We start from the raw sequence: 25,090 nt of genomic DNA, 5'->3' as shown, positions 1-25,090 counted from the left end.
TTCGATTTTCAATTTATGATACAGTAAAATCTGTCAACTTGGTCACCTTTCTAAGTTGGCCACCTGCTCATCTTGTCCTTTCTCTTTTGAACCTGCATTTTGCCATAAGACATTCATTACTTATTACTCTGTAAGTTGGCCACCTTTCTATCTTGAAGGTTGGCCACATTGAAGCGATCTTATCCTATGATGATAATGATAAATTTACTTGCGTATCTTGGCCAGGCAAAATACCGTTTTGTTACTTTTTTCTTTAACTCTTTCGCATTCCCATATGAGGAGCATATGTTCTGTATTTGTAACTGGAGACAAAGAAGCATGGATTCCCACGATTTATTCTTGAAGATCAATGACTAGAACAATATCCTGATAAAGGGGTGGTGAAGGAAGATGTGAATAAGAAAAAGCACGTACAGGAATTCAGGAAATGGTCTGTTTTGGTAAAACCATAAGCTATTTGCTCCTTTCATCAGTAGGGAGCTTCAGTAATTCCAAAAAATTCTCAAAGTTAATGCTAACCATCTTAATTGTTAACAATTGGCACCTAATAACTTGTCGAAAGGTAACGGAGGTTTTGAGATATGAATTAATTCTCTTAAGATTTTCTCAAAACATCTTTTGCTCCGAGGGTAACACTTATAGCTCATTAACAAGAGGTAGACGATACTATAGAAGAACTACAAAATTAGAATGTCCATATGTGCCAGAAAGAATACTAAGTTGGTCACCCTAAGTTGACCACTTTTCAATGGAACCGACAGTGACCAACATAGACAGGTTTCGCTGTATATGTAAGGTGTTTGAAGTTTTATAGAGCAATCTAGTCCGTTCGCTGCTGTAGACATGAACGGGAGCAAAAACAGCGAGTCATACAAAGAATTATCTTTTCTCATATGGATTTAGTCCCGAAAATACAGGGTGGTACATAATTATGTATGTGGTGTTTCAAAGACTGGTAAAGAAACTAGCAACATAACTTGAACATAGTATTGAACACAAACACGTTACTCTCATACATTTCATTTCAAGAATTTTAATCTTTGTTCCCCAATTGCATGGTCCATCATCCAAATCGATAAATGCCTGGAGATGATGGGTAACGTTATCACAAGTAGCTTAACAGACCTGTACTTGTATCCTGTGGAACTCTTCTATGATAGTTTCCCGTAGTTTGGCCAAATTGCGTATATGACGTTGATACACTTTGTCCTTTAAAACGCCCCATAAGAAAAAGTCAGATGGTGGCAAATCAGGAGATCAAACTGGCCAGTCCACAGACCTACGTCAGCTGATCCAGCGGTTCGGGAATTTTTCGTTCAGCCTCTCTCCCACTGTCTGGCAAACACTAAGGTTCTAAGTCCAATGACCGTTTCAAAGACCCTCTTAGGCTACACAGTGTTGCCATAGCGAAACTTTTGTCCAGAATTTCAAATACTACAGTCAGTCAAACATCATATACATAATTACGGACCGCCTTCTAGGTTTTATCGGTATATTGAAAGGAGTGATTTAGCGTCGCAAGAATAGATTTAGGGTTGCCAACGAGGCGAAACGTGACAAAATTTTCGTGATGAGATACGAGACGAGACAGAGCTCTTCCAATAAGGGCAAATACATTTCTCGAGACGGGACACCACTTTCACGATTCCTTTTCGAGACGAGACAGCTTCTACTTTTGCCTCGTGGACACCTTAGGTAGGCTACAAATTCCAGTTTTCTTATTGGATCCTCTAGATCAAAAAGTAAGAGATGGTTTCAAATGATTTCTAGATATTGATTCAACTTCCCAGAAATAGACTTCAAATCCACCCTCATTCCTGTATTGAAACCAAAAATGATAAACGAGCCACTTCCGGTTTCAGTTTAGGATTACTAAAATATGAAACTCTATCGTAAAAAGAAACACATTTAGTTAATTGTTTTATTTATACTTGAGTTCTACGGGGGCCACGATATTTCAGTGGTAAAGCACTTATCTCTAGTACGTGGGGTCCTTGTTTCGATCCCCGACCTAGCAAGTTTGTGGAGGACAACATCGTGTCCGTGGGTTTTCTCGGAGTACTCCTGTTTCCTCCCACATTTTTATTCTACCGATTATTCCATCACCATTCAGTTACCTTAATTATCCGTCTTAGCCTAAAGAGTATAATCGTAGGACGTTAAATTGAAAAATATAATTGAATCCGTAACCTCCTTTAAAAGGAGTTTTACTAAATCAGAAATAATTCTTAAGAAGTTTGGCCTATCAAACTTCTTTATATATTTGCTCTCTTTGTCTGTGTGTCTGTCCGGAAGAAAAAAATCTCAAAAACTGCTTGATGGATCAGAATGAATTTTGACCACAATATAGAGGATCAAACGTTAGGAACCGAGTCCGTTGGTAGAGGTAATATTCAAACCGGAAATGGTAGAAAATTAATTACTTCCGTATTTCAATGTTGATCACAATAGAGTAAGAATGGTAATAGAATAACGATAAGTGGTTTTTGACAAACGATTAAGGATCCCAAGAACACATTTCATCTACACCCTTAACTTAATACTAAGACAGAGAGTGTTAGTGATCCACTACAACTTCCGGTTCCAATATTGACCTATGAATTTTTGGTGCCATCGTGTTCGTTTGGTCGTGTACTACGTACAGGAATTAAACCCAAAACGTTGTGACCTAGTTTGCTCTTTACCTGTGAGTTTGCACCTTCAATTGCACAATTACGCATCTTCCATAGATCAAATTTCAAATTCATCTTGTCGAATACTACAATATTCGCCGAGAACCCTTTTCGCTAACCATATAGCCACGAGAGATTGAATACAAAAAGTAAGCATGTTTGAACATAGGTATCTTAAATTATTATTGGAGAAGAAGGATGGGAGTTATTAGTAGACCTACGAAACGTTACGAAAATATAAGCAGTGGCGGATCTAGAAAGTCAAAACTGGGGGGCGGGCAGCCAGAATCCAGACTATGATAGGTATATCAAGAGTTTATTATAAACTTTCAAAAACATACACCCTCCATTCCAAAAGAAACCGAACTTTTTTAAAAAACAAAAAAGCAATGTACATTTTGGAACAAATCATTTTTATTAATCAATGTATTCCCCTTCTGCATCGATACACATATTTGCATGCTCCAACAAGTTGTCAAACTTCTCCATGTCCTTTATTGGAATGGTCTTTAGGACGGCGGTCGTCGCCTTCTCAATGGCATCAATCGATGCGTGCCACTTTCCTTTCATCGCCAAATGCAGTTTCGGGAACAGATAGAAATCTCACGGAGCGAGATCTGGTGAATAGGGCGGATGATGCAACCGAATAATGTGATTTTTGACCAAAAATTCAGTTACAAGTCGCGAACGATGTGATGGTGCATTATCGTCCAAAAGAGTCCAACTGCCGATTTCGCGATATTCGGGCCGAATACGACAAATTCTTGCCAGCAAAATTAACCTTCTTAAGGCCCAAAACTTCGGTCAAAATGCAGTATGCGGTTGTTTGAGGAATGCCTAATTCCATTTCAATAACTTTCACCGACGATTTTTTGTTATGTTTGATGAATGCTCGCACTTTTTCGATGTTTTCTTCCGATAATCCGGTTCTTGGACGGCCTGATCTTTCGTCATCATCCAGCGTCTCTCTACTCGATTTGAATCGCCTGAACCACTCGTAAACTTGCGTACGGGATAGACACTCATCACCATATGCATTTTGTAGCATTTGGTGCGTTTCACTAAAAGTTTTACCCAGTTTAACACAAAACTCAATTGCAGCTCGTTGTTTGAAACTCATTTTCCGACCGATGTACACAACACACTGACAGTTGAAACGCAATAACTTTGTTGCCGTGCATCCAAATGTCATGACATTTGTACCAGTTGTCAATGAGGGACTACGCCATCTACCGGTAAAATATTACAACAGATGGCACTAGTGGTACTATTTGTTTTCAAAAGTTCGGTTTCTTTCGGAATGGAGGGTGTATAAATAATAGCTTCAATTATTTTTATCACTCAAAAAACTGGGGGCTAACCCCCCGGTCCCGGTCTAGGTCCGCCACTGAATATAAGGACGCATAAGGAGTCACAATCGTATAACGTAAACAGTTGGAAATATTAAAAAAAAAAAAAGTCAACAACCGATTATATGAGGAATTGGGTGGGCAATACGGTCGAAAAAGAACAAAGTAAACGAAAATTCTTTCGAACAAATTCTATTTACAATAAGAGTTGTACACGCACAACTAGTGCTCTCAACGGGTCGGGTCGGGTCGATCTTCAACCGACCCGAGCTGACCCGACTGACCCTTTGAGAGCACTACATCACGATACTGGGTGAACGCCAAAATGCACTCCCATTGGGAATTAAACCCGGACCACGTGTACCGAAGTCTTACATGTACGTTTAAAGTAGGCCTATATATTCTATCTTGAAAACCGTAAAAACAATCAAAACAAAAGTTGCATAATATAATGAGAACAAAATGCCCTATCAATAACCATAAATAGTGTTCAAGTTCAAGTTCAAGTTCAAGGTATTTTCCTTCCTTCTCTTCGGAAGTTTGGATCTTGCCATAGGTGAAGCAGTGTTGCTAACTCAGCATAAAAATATTTTATTATAAATAGCACCATACACAAGTGTGCACAGATTTAAAATGCACTATTATTACTAAACATAACAGTGAAGTGTAATGGTAGTACAGTGTTGCACGCTATTGGAGCTACATGTACTGAAAATGTACAATGGAGAAGTTTGATATGTGGGAGCAAAGGGTAATAAATGAGTGCATTAGAAAAAAAGTGAAGATTTTGCAATATACTTCTGTAGCCCCGATGAATAAGCAGGCAACTCGCGAGGAAAGAAATGAATGATACATGCGAGGAAAGAAACGCATGTTTTCTAATTCTTTAAACTGGTTCTCCATGTTATCTTATCAATATTTGGAAGAGTACTTTCTTGGTTTGTGTCTTTCGTATTAAGTGACATATTCTTTTACTTCCTCTCCTACATACCATATCCTTATGTTTGAACACTGTAATATTACTATATTCACATTGGAAATATAATTATTTTGTTACTACCTCATTTCGTTTTTAGTCGGACCGGATAGCGGTGTGGTCTAGAAGGCTAGACAACCGACATATTATGCATTGCGGGTTCCAATCCCGCCTCGGACATGTTTTTGTTGTACTTTTCACCTTACATTTCATTGTTATGTTTCCCTTTCATAGTGATTCGGATCCCACTTTGCACTCCTATATAGCTTCGAAGTTGACACAGGATCTTAAAAATGGCATCACTCAATTTCGTTTTTCAAATGCATCAATATTTTGTGACACTGCTGACATTTTGCTATGTTATATTATCTATGTTATGCATTTGAACTAAATTCATAGTATGAGACCCAAATTCCTTTATTACCATCTATTGCCACATATCAGACTTCTCCATTGTACATTTTCAGCACATGTAGCTCCAATAGTATGCAACAATGTACCACTACGCTTCACTGTTATGTTTAGTGATAATAGTGCATTTTAAATCTGTGCACTTGTATATGGTGCTATTTATAGTAAAATATTTTTATGCTGAGTTGGCAACACTGCTTCACCTATGGCAGCACTGTTTATGGTTTTCGATCAGGCATTTTGTTCTCATTATATTGTGCAAGTTTTGTTTCGATTGCTTTAACGGTTTTCTAGATATTTACTTCAAACGTACATAATTCCATGATATAATTCTTTGGATATTCAAATTTTGAAGCCCTTTAGCTGCTATCCTTCTGGTCCATAGCACCTTAAATTTTCCTTGTTTTCATTTCTCATAATGCTCTATCACAGCGCTGTCCAAATGGTGGCCCGCCAAACCATTTTCTGCGGCCCACAAGGCTTTCATGATTCACGATTTTTATTACTGATAGTATTTTCATTTATTTAATATATTTATTCATTCGTTTAATGTTTCCACTCTTCTTTCGAAATAACGCACCCACTTAGCGTTTCTGTACAACAAAAAGGGCGCGGGCATCCACGGCAACACCTTTCCCAAAAACTGTGAGTTTGGTCGGGAAAGAGTGTCAATGTTTAATAGTACTTATTTCTGTGAAAGTGCATTTACCACCATGACAATTGTGAAGAATCGCTTAAGAAACTTCCTTGGAAATTCTTTTCTTTTACATCTCCTGTGGCTCATAACAACAGGAATGGATGTAGATATCCCAGCCTTTGTAAACGCTGCTAGTCACCCTCATTTGTCACAGATTGAATAGGTAATGTTTCAAATACCTTTTTATATTTTTCTTTTGTAGCGTAATAATAATAATAATAATAATAATAATAATAATAATAATAATAATAATAATAATAATAATAATAATAATAATAATAATCATCATCATCATCACAGCTCACTTATCTAATATCGATTTCCAGCCATTTAGAAAATCGGCATTTATTTTCGCGTTTCTATATGGTTCAAACGGAAAGCTACTAAGATGACTCGTGATAATGGTACCTCATGCAAAATAATATTGTCTAGGGCGCTCTTGTTCCACATTTCGATTATCTTTCATCTATTTGAAGATATCACATAATTACTGCAAAATTAGCGGTATTTTAATTTCGCAGCGATTAAGCCTCTTAATTTGAACAAATAAACGAACAATGAACACGCACTAGAATAACGATGATCGTTGAGGAAACATTAATCATAGGGTTAAGCAACTTACATCTCGATGATTGAACTATAACTTCGTAATATCCCCATTTGTTCAAATTTACGTTCATTCAAGTGGTTATCCCTCTGTAATATATCAAAGGATGACGTGACGATCTAATGTTGACCACGTGTTAAGTATGCGTATAAAGGCGTAGTTATTATGCTGAAACCACCTTGAATGCAATTGACTCAGATCAGAGTTTGAGAAATTGTGTGGTTCTTGGCCTCCGTGTTTCAACTGATTCTGAGCGTTTGCCAAATTATTTCTCAATCAGCAACAGACGTCAACGCAGCACACACCTTCCAAATGCCTGTTTTCATTGGTTCGCTATTTAACTCCTTTTAATTACTTAAAACCCAAAAGGTGATCTGACGTCACAGACTTAATCCATGTTACTACATCAATAGACGAGACCAGTTATTAGTATTCACATATATTTCAAGGTTGTGAGGCATATTATATGCATATTATACGTTCCTTTGGTTACGTTAGCTTGAGGTGACTCCCTTTCACAGATTTCCTTCTGTAACAATGTTCCTTTGTTACTATTATTTGAATATTCCGCCTAAAGTCAGTTTCTAACCCATTTACCGAGACCAAGGCTAATGTAGTGTCCTAGGATCTAACAGAACGGAACAAATAGACTTGGCCCTATCTTCCCAAAAAAAAGTTGACTTATGCATAGCAACAGAAGGGTTTCGTAATTTTATTCCTAATTTTAGATTTAACTAAACTTGATTTTACCAACTGATTCTCTAAGCAAGCGTCTTTATTCCCTTCTCTTCTTAAGAGTCTTCATTCCGGCGAAATTAAAATACCGCTAGTTTTACAGTAATTATGTGATATCTTGAAATAGATAAAATATAATTGAAATGTGGAACAAGAGCGCCCTAGACAATATTATTTTGCGTGAGGTACCGTTATCATGAGTGACCTAGTGGCCTTATGTTTTCAGCTGTTTAGAAACGCGAAAATAAATGCCGAAATTCAAAAATACTCGAAATCGAATGCAGATAAGTGAGTCGTGATAACTGTTTCTCATGTAAAATAATATTGTCTAGGGCGCTCTTGTTCCACATTTCGATTATCTTTTATCTATTTGAAGATATCACATAATTACTGTAAGATTAGCGGTATTTTAATTTCGCCGGGATGAAGATTCTTAACTCTTTCTAGTAAATTAATTAATACAGTAGAGTTCCGAAAAGTTGGCCTAATGTGGACGGAAGGATGTCCGAGTTTGTGAAAATGCCGGGTTATCGGAAATGGGGTTAAAATAAGAATAAGTACTAGTGTTTCCTAAGAAAATGCAGTACTGTACTTGTATGTATTGGTTGCTTGACAATACAACAAAGAATAAACTGCCCAATTGCCCTTAAGAGTCTTCATCCCGGCGAAATTAAAATACCGCTAATTTTACAGTAATTATGTGATGTCTTAAAATAGATAAAAGATAATCGAAATGTGGAACAAGAGCGCCCTAGACAATATTATTTTTCATGAGATACCGTTATCACGACTCACTTATCTGCTTTCGATTTCGAGCCATTTTGAAAATCAGCATTTATTTTCGCGTTTCTATACAGCTGAAAGCCACTAGATACGACAAGTAACAGTGTTGCCAGCTTTTGACAAATTTCCTAAAACAAAATATCTCATTTTCTTTAAAACTTTCGTTTTCTTCTTCTTCTACAAGTTTGGCATGAGGGGCGCAAAAATTAGCACGTTGGAATCTGCGTTTTATAGCCTTTAAAACGAGGTATAGTTCATGACCTTGTGACAATTAGAAGGGGTACTAGGGCCGTCAACGTAAAGGTCTACGATTTTCTTGAAATCCCTATCGTCCTGTAGAAAAGAGGCTCTATAGTGGCCAAACGGTCAGTGATGGATGGTTGTAGAAATTGAGATGTTTTCTCAGGTACACAATATCTACAACATATCACGATTTTAAGAGTCTTCATCCCGGCGAAATTAAAATACCGCTAATTTTACATTAATTATGTGATATTTTCAAATAGATAAAAGGTAATTGAAATATGGAACAAGAGCGCCCTAGACAATATTATTTTGCGTGAGGTACCGTTATCACAAGTCACCTAGTGGCTTTATGTTTTCAGCTGTTTAGAAACGCGAAAATAAATGCCGATTTTCAAAATGGCTCGAAATCGAAAGCAGATAAGTGAGTCGTGATAACGGTGTCTCATGTAAAATGATATTGTCTAGGGCGCTCTTGTTCCACATTTCGATTATATTTTATCTATTTGAAGATATCACATAATTACTGTAAAATTAGCTGTATTTTAATTTCGCCGGGATGAAGACTCTTAAGCAACTCCACCGAAATTTAATTTCCGTTAAGATTGTGCGGGTCCTTTGTCATTTCGAAGGGAGCCATTGCCCCCTTAAACTCTTTTCTCGCAAAAACGACAAAACCCGTATTTCCTACTTTGAAGTCATCTTTGCATCGGCAGAGTTTCGTTTCTTTAATGTGGCCTTTTTAATCAAGAGGGCCCATTTTTGAAAAGGAGTCCTTTGTCCACCTTAACCTATTTTCCGAAAGAAACAAACAACAACAACAACAAAAAAAAATCCTTGTCGGTTTATTTTTGGTTTACTATACAGGGTGGTCGTGCATCAATGACGGAATATTCGGGAAATGAATCTACAGGTAAAAACAAGCAAAAAATGTCATATGAACATTGGGTGAATGCGGCTTCCTTTGGACGCTAGAGGCGTCTGAAATGTCACCTTCCGAGGCGGCAATTTGTAATATCGCAAGAACGGAGAAGAATACGATTGTCGGGTCAAAAGATGTCAAAGGAAATCCCATCCGAAGGATCCAATTATGCATAAGTGATGGCGAAACAGTGGCGGCGCTAGAGGGTGGCACAAAGAAAGTGAATGAAACAGGGAGAAAAGTGAACAATTTACACTGAAAAATTGTAGGAGGGGGTGTTACTTGGAACATGCAGCAACAAATGTTAATGAACAAAGGCAACAATGGCTAAGCTGTAGGGACACTATGGGAGGCGGATGTAGGAATACAGTACCTGTATAACGGAAAGAACTAGGAATGTCGGGTCAAAGGATGTCAAAGGAAACCCCATCCACAGAATTCAGTTATGTATAAGTGATGGCGAAACAGTAGCGGCGCCAGGGGCACAAACGAAGTAAATGCAACGCGGAGAAAAGTGAACAACTTACACTGACAAACTGTAGGAGAGGATGTTACATGAAACATCAGCAAGAAATGTCAATGAACAAAGGCAACAATGTCTACGCTGTAGGGACACTATGGGAGGCTGAATGTAGGAATAAAGTATCTTTGTAACGGGGAGAAATAGGAACGTCGGGTCAAAAGATATCAAAGTAAACCCTATCCGAAGAATCCAATTATGTGCACGTACTGTGGAACAGTGGCGGCGCATGGGAGCTACAAAGAAACTGTTAAACACTCTTAGTGATGATACGTGCAAATCGTACAAAACACACTGAGAAAAATCCATTATCCGGACAGCGGTATATTGTACAAATACAAGGATTCGTTATGTTTACTAAGGAAATCTGTACGGAGCGTACTTTATCCATATACTACGGATGTACTGCCTTTTACCCGCTTAGATGTTACATCATGTCGCTGCAGGATGTCTGACATCTAACAATCTTCCGTATTTTACATACGTATACGTATGTTAAATACTTCAGCTATACGTTATATACGTCCATCTGTGTGTAAGATCCAGACCGCCTATAGACACTCTTTCTTTCGAAATGGCTGACGTCATTGAACTACCGTCTTTTGCTTGCGAAACGAGGTTGTTTACAAACGGAAAAGAAGAGAGGAAGGAAACAAAAGCCTGGGTAAGTACAATAGTTAACTATTACTTTAGTTAAATATTCCATTAATTATATATTCTTTTAGTGTAACTTGCTTTAATATAGTACTAAGTAAGTAATGTAGTTTATGACTACAATTCTTACTATTGTAACTCGTAAATGATTGTGGAGAATGGAATGGGTGAATCTGAATTTTGAAAAAAAATTTGAATATTAATGTTTTGAAACATTTTATGTTTCAAGGTAGCAAAATGAATGTTACGTGTTTATTCATTCCATTTTATATGTGACGATTTATTACTTGGTGCAGATTTACTACAGAACTGCTTAACATAATTGCTAAGAAACCGCTTTTAGCGCGAAAATTTCCTTGTGTATTGAAGATTTAGGATTTAGATTTCTGGGCTTTCGGCATCAATGGCCTTGTTATCCCGTCACATATGAGGGATGACGTCTCTCGGTGAGCACACTATCCGGGGAAAGGAAGGGAAGAAAGGATTGGGGAAGGAAGAAAACGGCCTGGGATCTATATGTTAGGTACCACTCCGGCATTTGCCTGCTGTGAATGAGGAAAACCCAAGGAAACCTCATTCAGGATGGCTGGACTTAAAATCTTTTGATACTTTTTCGAACGAGTTCCCCCACCGGGATGGAACCCGGGACCATTCGCACCGAAGGCGAGGGCGTTAGCGACTACGCTACGCGAGGCCACTTGTGTAGTCTAGAAAACTCATTTTTACTAGGATATTTGCAAGATTTTTTTTTTTGCTTTTAGTTAAACGCCTTATGATTGTATACACGATTCCAAAAGTGCATTACCACCTGCAATTCTCCTTTTCCTGCAATAGCAGGCAACCCAAAAAGCTCGGCGCTTCGGTTGGTTGCGAATTCGAAAGGCGTTGGACCAAACCTCAATTTTGTAACAAATATATCAATGTGGCAAACTGCAAATAAGAGAATAAAACGAATTGTTAAGAATGACAATTTTATTATCGTGACGGAGTTGGGTGACATCAAAAGTTACAAAATGTTCTTACTTAAGCAGTTCAAACAAGATGAATGGCAAGAAACAGATATCAGAGGAAACCATTTCTCTCATTCGCCCCCAAAAAACAATCTTAAAAAAATATATAATGCAAAGGTTTAATATCAAAGCCCAAATCAAAATTTAAAAAGTTGACACCCGAAAGGCAAGAACAACTGAAACGAAATGAGTGCAATTGTGCACAGATATTGCAGACGTAAAATGAAGGAATACGGGTTTCGTATTTTATTAAAAAAAACGGTTGGGTGGGGCATGGACCCCTCCAAACATTTGATCACGAAACATCAAAAGTGTTGGTAACAGTATGTCAGATGTGTGTAAAGAACATAAAGAATTGCAGCGAAAATTTACATTTGGACAATACGAAAAAACAAACCAATACAGGCTTTTTATGTTCTGCTAAAAAACATTTTAGGGGGCAAAATCCCCAACACAAAATTTTGAAATTTGACACGTGAAAGGCAAAAACAAGTGAACCAAAGTGAATTAAATTGTGCACAGATATTGTAGATGTAAAATGACGAAAAGCGGGTTCCGTATACTCCTGCAATAAAGGGTTGGGTAGGGCAAAGACCCCTCCAAACCTTTAATCACGAAATATCGAAAGTGCTAGTAACAGTATTTCAGATGTGTCTAACGACATCAAGACTTGCAACAAAACTTTGTGTATGAACAATACGCAAAAAATAAACATATACTGTGTTTTATTTTCTGAAAAAAGACGTTTATTAGGGGCAAAAGCCCCTACCCAAAATTTTGAGTGTTGACGCCCTAAAGGCAGGAAGAAATGAACCAAAGTGAAGAAGTTGTGCTCAGATTGTATACATAAAATTAGGGAATACGGGTTTTAGTATATTCCTAAAAAAAAAAAGGTTGTTTGGTGCACCGACCCCTACAAACCTTTGATCACGAAATATCGAAAGTACTAGTAACAGCATGTCAGATGTGTGTAAAGGACATGAAGAATTGCAGCATAACTTTGTGTATGGACAAAACGTCAAATACAAACGCATAGTTATTTTATTTTCTGCGGAGAAACGCTTTTTAGGTTGCAAAAAAAAAAAAAAAACTCACCAGAAAATTTTGAAAGTTGATGCTGAATGCTAAGAGGAAGTGAACCAAAGTGAATGTAATTTTGCACAGACATTGTAGACGTGAAATGATTATACGGGTTTCGTATTTTCCTTCAGAAAACTGTTGGGTGGGGAACCGAACCATCCAAACCTTTGATCACGAAAAATCAAAAGTGCCATTAACAGTATTTCAGATGTGTGTTAAAGACATGAAGAATTTCAACATAACTTTTTGTATGGACAATACGCAAAAAATAAACATATACTGTTTATTATTTTCTGCGGAAAATCGGTTTAAGGGGGCAAAGTCCCCCACCAAAAATTTTGAAAGTTGACACCCGAAAGGCAAAAAGAATGAACCAAAGTAAATGAAGTTGTGCACAGATTTTGTAGACATAAAATGAGGGAATACGGGTTAAGTATATTCCTGGAAAAAGGGTTGTTTGGGGCACCGAACCTTTGATCACGAAATATCAAATGTGCTAGTAACAGTATGTCAGATGCGTGTAAAGGACATGAAGAATTGCAACATAACTTTGTGTATGGACAATACGCTAAAAATAAACGAATACTGTTGTTTTTATTTTCTGCGGAAAAACGGTTTTAGGGGGCTAAAGAGCCCACCCCAAAATTTTTAAAGTTGACTCCCGAAAGATAAGAAGAAGTGAACTAAAGTGAATGAAATTTTTCACAGATATTGCAGATATAAACTAAGGGAATACGAGTTTCGTATCTTCCTGTAAGAAACGGTTAGGTGGGGCACGGACCCCTCGAAATCTTTGATCATGAAATATCAAAAGTGCTAGTAACAGTATGTCAGATGTTTGTAAAGGACATGAAAAATTTGAACGAAACTTTTTGTATGAACAATAGGCAAAAAATAAACGAATACGCGTTTTTTTAATTTTCTGTGGATAAATGGTTTTAGGGGGCAAAGGCTCCCACGCAAAAATTTGAAAGTTGACGCAAGAAAGGCAAGAAGAAATGGACCGAAATGAATGAATGATATGTGCACAAGTATTGCAGAGGTAAGATGAGGGAATATATGTTTCGTATTCTTCCTGAAACAAAAAACTGTTGAGTGGGCCGAGGCTTTGAGGGGCGAGAGGGGTGGACCAAAGCGAATGAAATTGTATGTAGATATTGGGTGTGTGAACTATGGCCCTTCGTGTTTCACATGTGTCGTGTCTCCATTCGATTTCTTTAAATTTTTCAGATCAACTACAAACACAAACAGTATAGCGTTTTTTATAGTATTTCAGGAGGCACTTTTAACCCTTATAATGTTTTGCGTATAAACAAAAATACGTGTCGATTTATTTGCAGTTTGCTCTTGATCTGCCAAATTTGAAGCAACGGATAGGAAAACTTGAGAAACACGAAAGGGCTTATTTCACATAGGGTGTATATAAAATCTACACACAATTTCATTTGCTTCGGTCCACTCCTTCCTGCGCTATTAAGGAAATAATTACTTTTTTTTCGGATGGGGCTTAGGTCCCAAAAGTGTTTTCCCGCAAAAATTAAAACGGCTCATTTATTGTTTTGGAATATACGAAGTTTCGTTGTAATTCGAAATATTCTTTAGGAAAGTCCGACATATGCTTATTTACAATTTTGATATTTAGTAATCAACGGTTTGTAAGGTCCGTGCCTCACTCAACCGTTTTTTCCCAGGATAATACGAAACCTAATTATCTCATCTTACGTGTACAATATCTGTGCACAATGTAATTCAATTCGGTACAGTTCTTCTTGCCTTTTGGGCCTCAAATTTAAAAATTTTGGGTTGGCTTTTGCCCCTTGAAAACCATTTTCCAGCAGAATAAGAAATCGTATTCGGTTTTTTTTTCTGCGTATTGTCCCTACTCAATGTGTTGTTCCAATTCCTCATGTTCTTCAAGCACTTGTGACATACTGTTATTAACAATTTTGATATTTTACGATCAAAGTTTTGGAGGGGTCTGTGAATCATCTAAACTGGTTTCTTTTTTTTCAGTACAATAAGAAACATGCATTCCCTAATTATATGTCTACAGTATCTATGCAAAATTTCATTCACTTCAGTTCACATCCTCTGGCCATTCGGCCTCAATTTTCAAAATTTTGGGTGGGAGCTTTTGCCGCTAAAACCTTTTTTCCGCAGAAAATAGAAAACCCGTATTCTTATACTTTTTCCATATTGTCCCTACACAATGTGTTGTTCCAATTTTTCATGTCCTTCAAGCACTTCTGACACTGTTATTAGCACTTTTGATATATCACGATCAAAGTTTTGGAGGGGGCTGTGTCCCACCTAAACGGTTTTCTTTTTTTCAAGAAAATAAAGAACCCGTATTCCCACATTTTATATCTACGATATCTGTGCACAATTTCATTGACTTCGGTTAACTTCCTCTGGCCTTTCGGGCCTCAATTAAAAAAATTTGGGTGGGGCTTTTTCCACCTAAAACCGTTTTTCCGCAGAATATAAAAAAACGTATTCCTTTATTTTTTGCGTATTGTTCTTACACAAAGTTTCGTTGCAATTCTTCATGTTCTTTACACACATCTGACATACTGTTACTAGCACTTTCAATATTTCATGATGAAAGTTTTGGAGGGTTCCGTGCCCCACTTAACCTTTTTTTTTTAAGGAAAATACGAAGCTCGTATTCCCTAATTTTGTCTGCAATATGTGTGTAAAATTTCGTTTACTTCTGTTCAATTTCTTTGCTTTGCGGGCCGTCAACCTTCAAAATTTTACGTGGGGGCTTTTGCCCCCTAAAACTGTTTTTCTGTAGAAAATAGAGGACACGTATTCGTTTATTTCATGTGTAATATCTACCTGCCAAATTTTATCAAAATCGAAGTGTTACACATCGGAAGTGTTACTTGTTAGTAACTAATATTTCTTTAAAATTTTGGAGGCACGGTGGCTCAGTGGTAGAGCGTTCACCTCCGGTGCTTGGGGTTCCATGTTCGATCCCAGCTCGCGCTGTGTGGACTTTGTGGTGGATAAACACCGTGCTCGTGTGTTTTCTCGGGGTTCTCCCGTTTCCTCTCACATTTTTCATTCCACCATTTCCCTCATCTCTCATCATCACCGTCTCCTTTAGCCTAACCGCCATAAACGTCGGATGTAAAACTTAAAGATTTCATTTGATTTTTTTCTTTAAAATTTTATGAACACATAGTGGGAATTAAAGATTATATAAGCGGAAAATTGAGATCTATTGCAAGTTTCGGCTCCTTTCTTCATTGAAGGAAATGACGGCAAAGGTATTTAGATTCAAGGTAGACATGAAATTTGAAACTGAGATTTCACTATATTTGTCATCATTTTAATGCACACTGTAAAGTTCTTAAATGCTAATTAAGTCAGGATTTTGCATCCAAATTAAGTTGCAACAGATTAATTGTTAGAAAATCCAAATTGGCAATGCGAATTTAAGATTAGTCGATACTTTAGATAACATGGAAAAAAGTTGAAGAGTGTAACCTAAGTGTGTGGCCAAGAAGGTTGCGAGGCGATTTAATAAATTGCATGTCTTCTACTCACCAGAGTCCACCTCAACCGTTTCATTTTGTTTTAAAACAAAACACTTTTATCATGAGTTACATTAGCATACAGTATATGAGTGACAATTTATATTATGATAGAATATACTATGAATTTTAATAGAAAAAGAGCAGATACTCGATAATTATTACGTAGTAAGATTTCAATAGATTCAGTGCTTGATCGTGCCGTGTGCGAACTTATGAAATTATTATCGCCCTTCCCTTGACGCTTTGGTATACACTGGATAAAATGGGTTTCAATCCTACTTTATTTACACTGGATAAAGTTGACAACTTTACTTTAGCCTCTACCTTGATCATATCCTGGTTCGGCGGCTAGGTTTCCGAGATGAGACGAGACGTCTCTTGAAATGCCTCGTCTCGTCTCATGTCTCAAAAATGTAAACACAGTTTTTGAAAGTGTTTAAAAATTTATTAACTCGGAATAAATTATTACCTTCGAAAGTATACTAGCGTTTATTATTTCAAATGAGGACTATCCTAAAAACAAGAAATACCTAAAGTTTTTTTTAATGATTCTTACAAACAGCTTTCATTTCCATTTTCCAATCGATTCAAGTTTAAATATATTGTGATAGTGTTCCAGATTCAAGTAAAATGTTAAACCATGCATCGAGATCAGTGTTTCAGAAGATTTCATTCCGAGGGCTGGTGGTTATATGTATGTATAAAAATCCTTTATAGAAATACAAGTTCTCTTAATGCCAGTTTCATCAGTGACTAACCATTGTTTCATGAGTTTTCTCGTTCCGAACAAAAACACAAGCATGTCAGTCTTTTTCTGTCTGAGTTTGAAAGGATGCTGGTTTGACAATAAAATTTAATTTCTTTTTATTGTTTTATGATGTTATTCAAACCAAAGCCATTTTTGGAATCGGAAAGCCACATAGGTTGCATTTCTTAATAATTTATTTCATACACACTACAGATAGAACTGCTCATAGCATTTTAATTACACAGCACATAGTTCTTTGACATAGATTGAAATCTTTGCTTATAGCAACATCCAGTATTACCAATGGGGATTTCCCTCATCCCCCTTGTAATTTGCACACCGTCAACAGATATAGAACATTGTTGAACATTTCTCGAACCAGTTCATCATACTCCTGGCCTTGTGACATGGTGCATTTTCTTGTTGAAAAATACCACTTCCGTTGGGAAACATGGTTGTCATGAAGGGGTGTACGTAGTCTGCAAGCAGTGTGCGATGCGCTTTGGCCGTCATTGTGCCTTGCTCGAGATCCACTAGACACATGGATGCTCACGTGAATGTTCCCCAGAGCATTATTATTATTATTATTATTATTATTATTATTATTATTATTATTATTATTATTATTATTATTATTATTAAAATCAAATATCACGACATTAATTATTACTTTTAATTAAGTGAATTGAGCTGAAAACTAAATCTTGATTTCGAAAGATTAACTATTAAGTTTATCCGTTCTGTACCTTTCTAAAGTAATAAATGCTGGAATTGATTTTAAGGTTGTTTGTGAGTAAATACTTTCTTCAAAATAATATTAAAAATTATAGAAAGATTTTCGAGACATTCGAGTCGAGTCGAGATTTTTACGAACAGTCTCGACTCGACTCGTGTCTCGACTCGAAAATTAAAGTCGAGAAATACGTTTGTCTCGACACGTCTCGAATTTTACAAATTGTGTCTCGACTCGAATTCCAGTCGCGATTCGACACATGTCGATTCGTGCGCATCCCTAAATATTCATATTTTAAATGTGCAATACTACCTCGCGAAAAATGACACCGAAGTTAATTTACCAAAGTCTACTTTCTTCTTGTTAGATTAGTGATTGTTGTTTAGGATAGATTATGCAAAGTCAGATATGGTTATGTATGTTTACGATTTCGTTTCTTTCTTTCAAAATGTATTCCTATCTATTCCCATTTATTATTAATAATTTATTTCTTGCATTTATTAATAACTATCTGAAAAAACCCATTATTCGCATGGTGGCTGTATTTGGAAGTCAACGCCTGTAGTAGTATCACCGTTGATTTCAGCGAGTGCGAAAACTATGAATTCGACACTAATATCGGTCATTTTCTACTACATTTACATGTCCCTGTAAATGTCTCCTGAAACCCCTGGTTCGATTAAAAAAAAGAACGCTTCATCTTGATCTGGGGCCTGGACCAAGGTACCCAAGATCAAAATTTGGTAACTCTCGGTCCTCTCGTCTGGTCTCCAGGCAGCACACAGATACATAAAGGGATGCGTACGAGACGAGTGGAGACAGGATTTTCCTGACCAAATTCGACTCGAGACACGGCTCTTCCAATAGTGAAATATAGATTTTTCGAGTCAAGACATCACTTTTACAGCACACTTTCGAGACCAGACAGCCACAAATCTTGTCTCGTGCGCATCCCTAGATACATACAAACAGACAGACAGACACACAAACAAACTTTTCATTTTATTTATATTAGATTAGGTATATTTCAAACAGTGTTTCTTCCAGAAGTGTTTTTAGGGGGCACTGCTCGCCCGGAGCTGTGAGAGTACCCCCGGAAGAGACCAAAATAATACGTCTATAATATAATAATAAATAGAATAATATCAACAGTGTCCCCCGGAATAACAAATGTGCCCCCCTGAACATAGTTTCTGAAAGAAACACTGATTTCAAACACAACAGATAGAACCAACGGCGCTGACCTTCCAAAATGTATGTGGGTGCATATCAATGGCGGGGCGTGTTATATGTTTTCAGGGTAGTCTTTATTTTTTTTGATTGATTTCTTCCCAGTTAAAATCTTTTATGAACACTGTCATAACGGGCTGTGCTGTGATAAAGTAAAATATACCGGTAATATAAGGATAAATTGGGGCTGTCCTAGCTCAGTCGGTAACACGGCTGACTTAAACGTAAAGAAACAGGTTTAAACCCGTGATCAAGTTTAATTACTGTAGTTGAGTTGAGTTGAGTTGAGTTTGAGTTTAACGTCCCGTTCAGCAGCGAGGCTATATGAGACGTGGACCTACTGATTAACGTGGAATCCGAACCACATGAGCTCCCTCCGGGAATCAAACCCGGGTCTCCCACGCCAAAGGCGCGTACGCTATCCGCTTAGCGACGGAGGAGCTCTTTAATTATTGTAATGCATATTCCTAACATATACAATCGTGATATTTAGTGTATATTTTCAACAACTTACAGGATGCACAATGTGTGCAAGAAGCAGTGATATTATCAATACGTTACTAAAAGAAAATACTACATTCATACAAATTAAAGTGAAAAAAAATAATCATAAAAGAAAATACTTTTAATGTTATTGCAGAAAGAAATTGCAAGGATTTTGTTGTGGACATAAAGTATAAAGTGACTAACTTAGTGTGTTCCTTGATTGCCTTTGCACAAACAAACTTGAAACAAACAATTATGCTTTAGAGGTTAGAAATGTTAACTTCCATCTCGATGTTTTAATTGTTTATTTGTTGATAGTGGCAAGTCAGAAATATTTATTTTATTATGTTTCGATGAACCTAAAAACCTTGCCTGCAGCGTCCAGAGATTATTTGTCTGAGTGTTAGAGCCAGGGAGCACCCACGTGGTCGGCTCGCATGGACAGAACAACCCTAGCATTTCTTACACAGCACATGGTTGTTCGGCACAGAACGTTGCTGCTATACTAGCGAGTTCCAGCTAGTTAAGCCTTTTATTAACAGCCGGAGGCAGCATTCTGTTATATCGTTGTAGTGAGTCGCGTGTTAAAATACTCCTAGTATCAGCGTTTTCATTCTTCTATTGACCTTGAAGGACAAAACAAATGCCTTTCGAGGAATACAAGTTCCCTTTAATTCATGAAGTTGATATAGAAATGACCTTCCAACCTATGCTGTGTATAAATTAGGGATGGCCACAAAGTTCCGGTTCCGGCGGAACCGGTTCCGCGAGGAACCGGTTCTTGGAGATCCGGTTTTCAGAACCGGTTCTGGAACCGGTTCCGGACCTGGATCCGAAAAACCGGTTCCAGAACCGGATCTTAGGAACCGGTTCCAGACCTGGATCCGAAAACCCGGTTCCAGAACCGGATCTTAGGAACCGGTTCCAGATCTGGATCTGAAAACCCGGTTCCAGAAACGGATCTTAGGAACCGGTTCCAGATCTGGATCTGAAAACCCGGTTCCAGAACCGGATCCGAAAGCCCCCAAAGACCCGTAAAGGAGGCATAAAGTTCACCTTCAAAAATAATGCAAAGAGGACCATGCGCTTCTGCCTTCCTCGCCCAGACCCGCTTGTGCCCCCAGAAAAAAAATTTGGTCCACCAGTGAATGTTTAGCCAAATGAGTTGGCCAGTTTGCCTGTTTAACCAATGAGTTTGCCAGTTACCCAGTTTATTTAGCCAAATGAGACAAGCTGCCGCCGCCTGGGCGCCTGCCTGTCGCTTCCACCATTTCATCTAGCATACTGTTCACATCTTGCCAGCAGCTCGGGTTTAGCGTAGGGATGGTCACAAAGTTTCGGTTCCAGCGGAACCGGTTCTGCGAGGAACCGGTTCTGTTTCAGAACCGGTTCCAAACCTGGATCCGAAGAACCGGTTCCAGACCTGGATCCGAAGAACCGGTTCCAGACCTGGATCCGAAGAACCGGTTCTAGACCTGGATCCGAAGAACCGGTTCCAGACCTGGATCCGAAAAACCGGATCTTCTAGAACCGGATCCGTTCAGACCCGAAAACCGGTTCCACTAGGAACCGGTTCTGGCCATCCCTAGTATAAATGCTGGAAGTCATTCTAAAACGAGCGGAACGAGCGAGCCATTTATCAAACGGCTCGACTCGAAACTCGACGTCAAAAACTGACTCGTCTCGGAACTGGATTCGAGAAAATTACCTTTGATTCGACTCAACACTCGACTTGAATTCGAGTCGTGTTTTAGCTCGACTCGTGCCCATCCCAAGGCATTAGAAAAAATGGCAGCTTATTATTATTCTGCTAAACTAATTATATAATAATAACAATGTTGTTATGTAAAATTAAAAATACAGAATATAGAGAAGCGTAGGATATGCAAACTGATCTGAAAGAACTCCAATATTACATTCCATCAACAAACTATTTTCTAGTAGTACAGTAGGCCTGCTCATCAGAACACAGTTTATTCATATTAACCCCTTACTGTATATCGTTAATTATGGTATCCTTGTTTTCAGGGTGCGAATTACCGGGGAATGAGGGGGATTTGTCCCCCTCAATCACATTTTGTTCCCCTCAAGATATCAACTGAAGTTTCCCCACCGGAGATCCTCGCTTTTACCCCCAAAACCATGCTTAGTATAACGCCAAATTTCACCGATTTTTGTCATTTCTTGTAAGTTTAATCTGCTAGCCGTATTTCAAAATGAGCGATGTAAACTGTTCAGTATTGGTCATTCTAATTTCCCTACTATTTTCACCGTTGCTTAGTTTAACTATAATATTATGACTACAGTTTTTACTTGCAACGGTATCCTCATACCCTTCAGTTCGTCGTCGTTCGTGAATATTGAATGTACTAATTGCGCATAACAAAGTAGGATATGGATTTATAAATGCTCTTAGTGGTTGGCCAAGAAGTAAACAAATAGCTTCCTCCATCATACTCGGGCATGTCATATTCATTCTCTACATACCATCTTGTTTTAATTTTTGTTATATTTCATTTTAGTTTGCAAGTTTGCATAATATTTGTAATATCCAATAAATAGAACAAGTGGATTTAATAGAACATAAGTGAATTATTATTGCTTGAGCATCACTGCCTTTTACAGTTTACGGAAATGAACTTTTGACACTGTATTCAAAATCTGAGTTCGGCCTATATATTCTCTCGTGGCTATATGTTAGTGTATATACTTACGATGCGTCCGTAGTGAGCAGACACGTTAGTGAAAGTGAGCAAGAGCATAAGATTTGTTTTAGCATTTGCTAATACGACTGATTCTCCGTGTCATTCATTATCTGTCTGTGTCTGTATAAGCACTTCAACTGGAGCGGGCCGTTTAAAGTTAATCCTTCACTTTCTATATTTCTTTTCCCTATACAGTTTGCTGTCCACACCAATAATCTTGTCTGGAAAACTTCAATGTAATATTTATACTTCATTTGATAGCATAGAACATAGTAAATCAACTCAGCTCTATCCTAACAGTAAAGTAATTATAAGTGCTCATTTCCTAAGCCCCATCATAGACTTGACTTAGGGATGCGCACGAGACAAGATTTGAGGCTGTCTCGTCTCGAAAATGTGCTGTAAAAGGAATATCTCGACTCGAAAAATGTATATTTCTCTATTGGAAAAGCTGTGTCTCGACTCGAATTTTGTCAGGAAAATTCTGTCACGACTCGTCTCGTGCGCATCTCTAACTTCACTTGATTTTGAGTTCAATTACAATTGTAATCATCTTTTTTCTTTTAACACAAGCAAAGCACGAAGTTTCGAACACGGGTCATCTGGGTGGTAGTTCTGTACGGATCCAATGAAATACGGAATAACGTAGTAGAAACTCCCTACTCTGTAAATATATATTGCTAATATTCGTAAGTTTCAAGCTTGCAAAAGAACGTAGCTGTTTTGTCTTTCTATTAAGGTTTACGATATTTCTATCGTATCTTGTCTGAGTTGCAAAACGAAAGATAATGCATTTATCGATTTATGGTTAGGGATTGGTCCTTTAAACCATTTAATTATTTCGAGAGGTGATATAAAGATACTATCCCTCGAAAAACATGCATTTTCTTTTGTGACAGATGAGAATACTACTTCAAGTTTGACTATTGAATTCATATAGTTTGGAAATCTTCGTTTCACACTGTGAAACGATACTCACTTCTTTTAGTTTGGTATTGGTACTGGTAACTCGTCTAATATATGCAACAAGTTGACACTCTTAGTCATAGATTAGAAACTTGTAGCAATACACGTTGAAACCGTACTTGGCCAACTTCAGCTACTTCTGGTTTGAATAGGAATTGGTGGAAAATATTCTTGTGATGCTGAATTCTTGGAGGAACACTTTCCTACGACCCTGAATTGATTTTAAAAGAGCCGTATCTTGATATCTCCTATTCTTTTGATTCCTGGAAACAAGAATTGAAATAGGAAATAATAGTTAATTTGAAACACTTCCTGTTGATCGTAAAAAAAAGCCGTATCCTGGTATCTCCTATTGTTTTGATCTATGGAAAAAAGAATTGAAATAGGAAGTAATAGTCAATTTGAACCACTTCCTGTTCCGGTAGGGTGTTGACAATAATTATGGTATATTGCCTTGAGACGCTAATTCGTTTGGACAAAGATGTTCTCGCTATCTGTTACTGTTTTCGTTCTATGGCGAGGAACGTTCAAACAGAATATGGCTAATTTTAACAAATTCTGCTTTGATCAAAGCTGCCATGGAGAAGGAGGAAGTTATTCTTGAGACGATGAATCGATTGCAAAAAGCTACTTTTTAATATATTTTAACATTTTTGCTCTACGGAAATCAGTATTGGGACCGAAAGTACTAGTAAATTTGAACAATTACCAGCTTTGGTAGAGTTATATGGATAGTAACGATATGTTTGTTGAGAGGCTGAATTGTTTGCTTCAAACTGCTTCTCGCTATCTGCTGCCGTTTTCGTTCTATAGCGATAAACGTTGAAACCGTTATTAAAACTAGAGTTACAGTAAATTCTAACTACAGCCGAATTCATTGGAGTATTGTAGATAGTCATGATATGTCGTCTTTAGTCTCAAAATCATTTGCAGAAACCACTTCTCAATATCCGTTATCGTTTTCTTTATATATCAACAAACGTTCAAACCGGAAATGGCTAATTTGAACCAATTCCGGTTTGAGTAGAAGGTTAACGAAAGAAATAAAATCTATTCTTTGGGCACTGAATTAGTTGCAAAAGACCACATTTTGAAGCATTTACTATTTCTATTAGGTGAAAATTAGAAATTTAAACCGGAAGTAATAGTAAATTTCAACTATTTGCGGTTTCGGTAGAATATATTGGATACTCTTGATATTGGCTCTAGATGGTAACTCGTTTTCAAAAATCAGTTCTCGCTATGTTACCGTTTCATGCTATGACGATAAAAGTTGAAACTGTTGTTGAAACCGGAAGTAATAATAAATTTAAACCCTTTTCAATTTTGTTAATCACCATGATATGTTCCCTATACACGCGCAATCGTTTACAAAAAAGTCTTCTCCCTGTGTGTTGCCGTTAAATGTTAGAACCGCAAATTGTTAATCTGAACCACTTCTGGCTTGAATATAGAGTAAACGGATAAGATGGAACCTATTCGTTGGATACAGAATAAATAGCACAAAACCATTTCTCTATATCACAGTCTTTGCTCAGGTATCTGTCGACAGCAGAGCCCTGCACGGGCCGGGAGCGCCCGGTTCGGCCCGGAATATGCCCGTCCCGGCCCTGCCCTGCCCGTTTCAAATAATATCAAACTGGACCGGACCCTAACCGGGCCGAACCAGGCCAGGCGTATTCCGGGCCGAACCGGGTCGAGCATATTCCGGGCCGAGCACAAATGCTATAGGGCCGAACCGGACCCGGCCACTCTGAAAGACGGATCGGAAACTAATCTTGCCAGCCTTTTTTTAATGTCCTCCACTACCCCTGCCTTTGCCGTGATCGTACGGTCTTACTGTCAGCCTATACTAATCGTAATGTGTTTGGGAAGCTGACTCTTTATTCAAGACTGCAAAGTACTGTAATACTACCACTATTACTACTTCTACTACTACTACTTCTACTATTACTACTAGGACCACTGCTAATACTACTATAATTGCTACGACTTTGCGTCAGAGTTGACATGTCCGG

This window comes from Thermobia domestica, chromosome 5 (genome assembly GCF_964235325.1).
Source record: "Thermobia domestica chromosome 5, izTheDome1.hap1.1, whole genome shotgun sequence".
NCBI lineage: Eukaryota > Metazoa > Arthropoda > Insecta > Zygentoma > Lepismatidae > Thermobia > Thermobia domestica.
Note: the sequence above shows the minus strand (reverse complement) of the source record.